We start from the raw sequence: 9,319 nt of genomic DNA on the forward strand, positions 1-9,319 counted from the left end.
GATGTGACCGTACTATACAGGGACTATATTATACAGGATTAATGAGAATAGTTCCAGGGCTGAGGATCTTCAGTTATAGGTATCGTTTGGAGAAGCGAGCTTTGCTCTCTATCGAGAGATTTGATCAAGGTGTTCAAAATAATGAAGGGCCTGGACAGAGTAGTTAGAGATTGTTCCCACTGTGGGAAGGCTCAAGAACCAGAGGACTCCAATTTATAAGTATTTAAAAGAGCCAAAAATGTCATGAAAAGCTTTTGAATGCAGCAGTCTGCAATGCAGGACCTGAAAGAGTAGCAGGGATAGATTCAAGAGGGAATTGTATAAGCACCTGAAGAAAATTGCAGGACTCTGGGCAAAGGGCAGCGGGACAGGGACTAAATTGCTGTTGTAGAGAACCAGCACAGAATCAATGAGTCAAACGATCTCTGCTGTTAGAAGGTTTATCTGTGATTTGTAAAACACTCAGTGGTTAGCATGGCTGCCTCACAGCGCCAGGGATCCGGGTTCGATTCCTGGCTTGGGTCACTGTCTGTGTGAGTTTCCTCTGGGTGCTCAGGTTTCCTTCACGGTCTGAAAGATGTGCTGGTTGTGAAGAATGCATTGGCAATGCTAAATTCTCCCTTGGTGTATCCGAACAGGTGCTGGAGTGTGGCAACCAGGGGTTTTCAGTGACAGCGTTGCACTAATAAATAAGCTTAAAAAAGACTTAGCCATTTAAGTTGTTTGTTCTTCAAATGTATTCACAGAGCATTGTGCTGAACAGTGTCAAAAGTTTTGGCATGGCCCATCAACGGATTGTAACCATTCTCCAATTCTATCATTCCTTCTTAGCGGTGAATACAGTAACAGTACTTAATGCATTATTTGTGTAGGAGCACTTTTTCCCACTCTAACTGATTCTAGCCCAGGACTCAAAGTACAGAACTCCCCACCTGCCTCGGTTATCCTTGCCACCCCTATAGATTTGAAAGCCTGATCTCTTAAATGGTCCTTCACATTTTCTTTATTGTCTTCTTTTGAACATGGGATGCCCTGCATTTTTGTAGTGACCTGAAACCAAATGAAATGTGCCTTGTATGTTTTATTCAGGAGATTGGAATTTCGCCATGCCTCTTAGACACCTCACATTGACTTTCAGCAATCGTTCGGAAGTGTTTGATCTAAAATACTGCAAGTAAGTACCTATCCTGTTAAAAATAGAACTTGTACCTTTCAAATCCTCAGGACTTCCAGGAGTGCTTTAGCACCAGTGAGATACTTTCTGGAATGTGGTTATTGTGATAACATAGAAAAATGTCCAGTTTGTCCAGAACAAGGTCAGGAAAACTGTAATGAAATAAGTGATCAGATAATCTGTTTTTCAGTGTCTTGGTTTAAGGATAAATGTTTTTCTTCCTATCTCACCGGAACTACTTTATAGCTACTTGAGGGATAGCTTAGGGAATTGCTTTACTGGATGGAGCCACTGACGGTGCAGCTGTCTCTCAGCGTTGCGCTCTGGTACCACTGACAGTGCAGCTCTCTCTCAGCGTTGCACTCTGGCACCACTGACGGCGCAGCTGTCCCTCAGCGTTGCACACTGGTACCGCTGACGGCGCAGCTCTCCCTCAGCGTTGCACTCTGGGACATGTCTTTAACTCCCACCCAGATAGCTGATTTGCTTTTTTTTTTGCACTATTCCAAGTGTTCTGAGGCCAACTCTAGTGTCCCAGTTGTTCACGAGTGAGATGGCTACTTCAATGGGAACCAGGAACTGAACCTGACACCTTCATGGTTAGATGCATGAGTCGCAAAAACCCAGCCTGCAGGTGCAGCAGGTGGTCAGGAAGGCGAATGGGATGCTGGCCTTCATAGCGAGGGGGATTGAATATAAAAGTAGGGAGGTCTTGCTGCAGCTGTATAGGGCATTGGTGAGGCCGCAGCTGGAGTACTGTGTGCAGTTTTGGGCGCCGCACCTGCGCAAGGATATTTTGGCCTTGGAGGGAGTGCAGAGGAGGTTTACTAGGCTGATACCAGAGTTGAGGGGGTTGAGCTATGAGGAGAGGCTGAATAAACTAGGCTTGTACTCGTTAGAGTTTAGAAGAATGAGGGGAGATCTCATTGAGACGTATAAGATGATGAATGGGATGGATAGGATAGAGGTGGAAAGACTCTTCCCGCTCAAAAAAGACAGTAGGACTAGGGGGCACAGCCTCAAGATAAAGGGGGGGCGGTTCAGAACGGAGTTGAGGAGGAACTTCTTCACTCAAAGGGTGGTGAATCTCTGGAATTCTCTGCCCGTTGAAGTGGTGGAGGCTGCCTCGCTAAATATTTTTAAGAAGCGGGTTGATGGGTTTTTGATAAGAGAGGGGATTAAGGGTTATGGGGAGAGGGCGGGAAAGTGGAACTGAGCCACGACAGATCAGCCATGATCTTATTGAATGGCGGGGCAGGCTCGAAGGGCCAGATGGCCTACTCCTGCTCCTATTTCTTATGTTCTTATGTTCTTATGGCTCAGTAACATGTTGGGCAATGTATTTAACCTCTGAACCACGAGATGGGGGTGGGTGACTTGGCAATATTAAATTGTGTGTGTCAGCAGCACTGTGTCAATTCTTGAAGTATTTTTTATTTCATTTTTGCAGTTTATATATGAAGGAAGGTGCACCGGAAAATCCATTAATAAAGCCACAAGATTTACCTCATGGAAAAGATGCAACTCTGGAATTCTCCAATTCCCCAAATCCCAACCTTGGCATCACCGGGATCTTGACTTACCACTACGGGGAAACGGACTCTGGCTTTGCCATTTCTTTCCTAGTTCCGGTCCGTCGTCAGGACATTCCTGAAATCCCTGTCTTCTCTTTGCGATTCCTACCTACCCTCCAGAAGCCAGATCTTGACTCGGAGTTTTTCAAGCATCCAGATGCCGACCTCTACACTGATATGATCCGACATCCGACCCATACAACCAGTGGGAATGGTCTCTGTATTACTGGCAGCCCAATAACACCCATTCCCGACAGCAGACTCACAGTGACAATTACCGATGCCTAGGTGCTGGACTTTCCTCTTTAGGGCCTAATGCCCTCTGATCCAAATATATACCTTAGTCTGGCTTTCTGTAGCTGGATGGTAACTTGTCAAGTGCAGCACTAGGTAGGATAAAAATTGGGCAGGTAAGGGATTAAGCCTTTTTTTGTTTTGCTACTGATGAGATTATTTAACGACATGAATTAATTCACTTTACCAGGCTCCAATTAAGTTGCTGAAATTCATTTTTTTTAAAAAATCGGATGTTTGGTGCCCAGTTTACATGTAATCAGTGGCCTGAAAACAGACTATTTGAGACAGAGGAACTGTAAGTGTGAGCTATGTCTTCCTTACACTATTTCTTTCTGTTTGGTTTCTTTACTGTGTGAAACTTCACTCCTGGCATCAACTGCGGAGTTGTATCCATTCCACCAATCTCCCACTCCAAATTCCTGTCAATCATGGATTTAGAATCGCAGAGTAAATAGTCAGTGATATAAGCGAACTAGCAGTAGAATGATGAACTATTCCTCTGTTGTAATGAAATTAGGTTACAAAAATATCGTTGTAAATAATGTAAGAATTTTTTAATATGGTTTAGACTCGGTTTATGAGGAAATAATTAAGTTGCCTTGTTGAGTTATCTTTACCAAAACTCAAATGTTTTTGCTCAGTTTACAGTGATTTGCTTCTTTGACACGCAGAATGAGCGAATAGTAACGCTCGTTCATTGATGGCACATGGGTGCGGGTTTCTGTTGAGGGAAGATGGACTGTGGAATCTCCTTCCTCGGAATGAGAGGGTAATATGAAGCTCACAACTCGAGGAACTCTTCATGACATTACTGAGGCTTATTAGTTGGGAGGTTGAGCCCCTTCCAACCTGCCCAGAGGGGGTGAGTGGGACAGAGGGGAGAAATCTGAACACGTTTTTTGTAGATGTGGCTGCAGGTGAGACTAGTAGCCAGGCCCAAAGCAAGCCCTGCCAAAGCAGACTGAACTGTCTCTACTCATTGGGAATCAGGAACCCTGTGAAAATTCTGGGCACTGTAATCTTCATACACTAAGGAATGATGACTGGTGTCTTCAGTGAGCTGTTGAAAGTATTCGTTTGTGAACAGAATTTAACTTGCGTTCCAGTGTGGAGATGTCTGAACTGTGACGATCAGGACAATGCCACAGGTCTGGAAGGAACAAGCTGCCTCTGCTCTGAGGTTTTGTTTGATTTGGTTGGTTGCTGATGAAAATTAATAGTACATTTTAAGACCATCCATAACTGATACCACTGGAGCGAGATAGATATTTCTAATAGGGAAAATTAATTGTTGTCTTAAAAACATTTGTGTATCACATCGGAGAAATTTCTGGCTAATCTGTTCTGAAACTGAATTGCCTTAGTCATGATGTAGACTGTGATTTATTTTTCTAACAGAGAAAATGGATTCTGTCACCTAAGGACAGTTGTGATTGGTCTTGGCACTTTATCACTCAATTATTTAAGATTCTGCTATCTTTTTGCGGTGGTATGTTTTATATTTCTACTCAAATTCATATCGAATGCATATGAAATTCCTGCTGCATAGAAGTTAGTCATAAACTCTCATTTATTGCAATGATTCATGTATCATAATGTCCAAAAGTGAAGCTACACAACACTGCGCAGTAGGAATGATAGGCAGAGGTTTGATTGTGATCATGGAGCAAATTTAAGGTGAAGTGGATGAAGTACAGGGTTAAGGAGTTGGTTTTAGTGATTTATTTTGTTTCCATGAGTCTGGTGGCACCTGTGCACTATCCTAAGCTGCCTGACATTAAATAAATCATAGAATCCCTACAGTGCAGAAGAGGCCATTCAGCCCATCGATTCAGTACCGATTCCAGAGTCCTCTTCCACCACCTTATCCCTGTAACCCAACACATTCACCAGGGCTAATCCATCTAACCTACACATCATGGGGCAATTTATCACGACCAATCCACCTGAACCACACTTCATTGGACTGTGGGAGGAAACCGCAACACCTGGAGGAAACCAACATAGAGAGAATGTGTAAGCTCCACACAGACAGTGACCCAAGCCAGGAATCGAACGGGTCTCTGGCACTGTGAGGCAGCAGTGCTAACCACACTGACTTGTTCTGGAGAGAAGAACAGTAAGTAGTCTCACAACACCAGGTTAAAGTCCAATAGATTTAGTTGGTAGCACAAACTTTTGGAGCACTTCTCCTTCATCACCTGATTATGAGACTACTTACTGTGCCCACCCCAGTCCAATGCTGCCATCTCCACATCATGAAGAGAAAATGATGCGGGAATGAATATGCGATTGAATAAAATAGTTTGAGTTCTACATCTGGGTCCATTTCATACTCCTACAGATTTCACTTTGTGAAACATTACTTTCTATTTTTGATTCTGGACTTAAAGAGGAAATGGAGGAGGGTTCAGATTTTGAGATGAAAGTTTGTTTGTTGATTTGTGGTTGTGAGCTGATTTGAAAGGGAGGATGTGCAGACTGGATGCAGCATTTGACATACGGATTTTATGGTGCTTTTTCCTTCCTAACGCACAGAGGAACAATGAAAATGATGCTCTAGAACTTCCAATGCTACTTAAAGCCAATCACAAAATTCTAAAGCAAGACATCTTTTACTTTGTTCTGATTCCCAAATTTGCCAACTTGAATTCAGAAGTGAAAGCAGAGGACCTGCTAGTGTCAGATGTCTGTTCCCTTTGGTCTGACAGCTTGTACATTCTCACTTCCTCAACGGGACTGAAGCACTTCAATATTACAGAGGAAAAGCTTTTATCATTGCAAAGTAGTATATGACTGACCATTTTAATTAAAGAAAGGATTGCTCATCCTGTCCTCCCACCTGTTATCTTTTTCTTACTTCAATTGATTTGACTAGTATTATTTGTGTTTAATCTGTTCTACTTTTTAAAGATCTTTTCACTTCCATCTGCCGCCCCCGGCCGCATCTGCGTGGGTTTCCTGAGTGCTCTGGTTTCCTCCCACAGTCCAAAAGTCGTGCAGGTCAGGTGAATTGGCCATGTTTAAATTGCCCCTTAGTGTCTGAGGGATTAGGGTGAATGGGGGGATTGTGGGCAAGGGCCCGAGTGAGATTGTTGTCGGTGCAGGCTCAGTGGGCCAAATGGCTTCCTTCTGCACTGTATGGATTCTGTGACTTTATTTGACAAAAAAAATTGCCCTTAAGGTCAGTTTGAAAGAATTATTCATTTAACTGGAAGTAGGTTGGTCATATTTACAAATCTAACAAGGGAAGGGTTAGGCTGAACACGTCTCTCAGAATCCACTGAGCTGTTAGAACTTGTTAAACACTTTTTGTGTTCCTGACACTTTTGTTCAAAGCTCAGTAGGAGTGGCTGCGGTCAAATTGCATGCTTCTGAATGAAGATCTGCACTGTTCAGCACTGTACCAGAAATAGGGGAGTGGCTGTGACGGTAGAACAACAACTCCGGAAGCTGAATTTTCGATTCAGAGGCTGTTTTTTTTACCCCAGGTCCTAATCCCGCCCCAGTGATGAGGTAGACTGACCTGAGATTTTGACAGAGACACACTTCTATTTAGTGGGGAGACAGGTTCCCATCACATTAAGGACAGCAAGGCTGTTGTTGAAGTTGGACTGTCCGCCAATGGCCTTTCAGTTTGAGAGTAGCAGCTGGCTATAAAAGGTGAGTAAGTGAGAGGGTGTTTCAACATAGGAGGTGCCCAAATTTCCAAAAAATATAAACTAAAAATTGCATCTTGAAGGGACTGCCACTTGTGCGCAACCTAAGCTGACCCTTCTGTTGCACATTCTCAATTACACTGCACACCGGCACAGACTAGAAGAAATATTGTCAGCTGTAGCTCAGTGGGTAATCCTGTTGTCTCAGAGACGTAAGGTTGTGGGTTCAGATCCCACTGAAATGAAGTGAGCCCGGCTGAGTCCAGTCTGAAGGCGTACTGCTGGAAATGCTGTCTTCTGGATAAGATGTTTAAACCCCCTCCCGTGAACAGAAAAGCTCCCATGGCATTACTCTGAAATAAAACAAGGGTCTTTTGATCAATATTTATCCTGCACACAATACCCAAGAGTACACTTATCAGGTCATTTACATCATTGCTCTTTGTAGAATCTGGCAATGAGTAGATATTAGGCAGTCATTACAATCTAAAACATATTTCCTGGCCAAAGTGAAGAAGTTTGGAACATCCTGAGGTTATAAAAAGTGTTCCAAATTCACTTCACTGCTTTCACCTTCAGTAATTTGTAGGCTAGCATCAGAAAGTAACTATAAATGTTGCCTTGCTGTTGGATGATACCATCTATAGCATGATTCACCATAAGTTGAACTTGCCATTCGTAGCAAGCTTGGCGTATGCATTTCTCCAACTCCATATGACATGGTTGTGTCTTGATGCTCTGAGCGTAAGAACTCAATGTTATTTTAATGAATTCTTGAGAAATCCTTTTTGACTGCACCTCTGTATCTGCTTCTCCCCAGTATACAATAATACTTATTTAACCACTCAATTGGTACCACTGGACCTCACAAAGGTGCCTTTTATGCATGGGCAATAACTCAATCACCACACTAATTGAGAGCATCACAGCCAAGCACAGGCTGGTCATCTCTGATCTTTGCTTGCATCAGACATTGCTGGATGTTTATTAGAACCAGAAAGCCTGCTGATTGTCTAGTCCATGACAATGAGGTAAGTAGTGGTGCTTTACCAAAAGAAGCTGGCATTTATCTACAGTCTCTTCACAGAGGCATCAGAAGAACTGGATTATTAAACAAAAAAAGGAGACATTAAGGTGGTCAAAAATTGTCAAAGGTGGCATGTGTAGGGTTTAGGAAACAATTCCTTAGCGTACACTAAATTCATGGCCAGCGATGGTGTAAATCAGACTCGTTAGAACACAGAAGAATGCCATTCAACTCTTTGCATCCGTGCTGGCTCTCTGTAGAGCAATCTAATCAGTCATATCCTCCAGATTATCTTACCGTAATTTTGTAAGTTTATTTCCAAATGTCCATCTGATGCGTTTTTGAAGTCATTCAGTGTAATCTTTCCACCATCCTTTGTAGGCAGAATGTTTCAGTTATTACAATTTGCTACTTAATAAAGTTCTTCCTTACATCCCCCTGCATCTGTTGTCCAATGCTTTAAATCCATTCTTCTTGTCCTTACACCATTAGCTAACAGGAACAGCTATCCTTTGTCTGAACCTGTTATAAAATTGTACATCTCAACAAAACTGATTCATAGAATCACTGCAGTGCAGAAGGAGGCCATTTGGCCCATTGAGTCTGCACTGACAACAATTCCCGTATCTCCCTGCTTCTACCTTGCTAATTCCCCTAACACTAAGGGGCAATTTAGCATAGCCAATCAATCTAACCCACACATCTTTGGACTGAGGGGAGAAACCAAAGCACCCGGAGGAAACCCACAGTAACATGGGGAGAACGTGCAAACTCCGCACAGTGACTTGAGGCCACTGGAACCCAGGTCCCTGGTGGTGTGAGGCAACAGTGTACCACCATGCCGCCATCACTGCCCCCTTCATTCTCCTTGGAGCAAAACGGACTTAACTCCAGCTTCTCCGATCTAACTTTCTGGCTAAAATCCCTCATCCCTGCAACCATTCTGATAAAACTTTATGCCACCACAAGGATCCTCACATCCTTCCTTGTATGATTTAGCAGAAATGGACACACCACTTATTTGTGGCCTAATCAGAGCTTTGTACAGGTTCCGGATAACATCCTTGCTTTTTACTCAAAAGCTCTTTATGAAACCCAAGATCCCACGCTTTGCCAACTGCTTTCTCAATGTGTCTGTTATTTTAAAGATCCATGCACAGGAACCGGCAGGTCCCTCTGTCCATGTATTACTTTAAAGCTGTGCCATTTAATCTATTTTACCCCTCCCTTCTATCAAAATGCACCACCTCAAACTTCTCTGTATTAAATTACTTCTCCAACTGATGTGCCTATTCTGTTAGTCTTTCTACATCCTCTCACGGTTGATTAGTATAATCCTCACTGTCAGATGCACCCGTCAAGTTCAGTACCATGGGCAAATATTGTACTGTATTCCAATATCCATTTTTATGTATGTAAAGCCTTGGGAAACATCAAACTCCAGTCTGGAAAAACAACCATTTACCATGACTCACTGCTTTTAGTTCAAAAGCCAGTTGTTGTTTCAGTCAAGCTGAAACTTGTCCCTCTTCTTCATGACCCTGCATGTTATTAACCAGCCTTTCATGCGGTACTTTATGGATTTTAA

At 43.0% G+C, this 9,319-nt stretch overlaps 1 long non-coding RNA gene across 1 annotated transcript; it reads left to right on the forward strand.

The window, feature by feature from the left end:
• The first annotated feature begins 615 nt into the window (after nt 1-615).
• LOC145357100 (uncharacterized) lies at nt 616-8,172 on the forward strand. Its single transcript, XR_013889251.1, has 2 exons — nt 616-1,174; nt 2,625-8,172. It is a non-coding gene; the product is annotated as an uncharacterized LOC145357100 (long non-coding RNA).
• The last annotated feature ends 1,147 nt before the right edge of the window (nt 8,173-9,319 follow it).

This window comes from Carcharhinus amblyrhynchos, chromosome 22 (genome assembly GCF_965287045.1).
Source record: "Carcharhinus amblyrhynchos chromosome 22, sCarAmb.v2.hapA, whole genome shotgun sequence".
NCBI classification, from domain to species: Eukaryota; Metazoa; Chordata; class Chondrichthyes; order Carcharhiniformes; family Carcharhinidae; genus Carcharhinus; species Carcharhinus amblyrhynchos.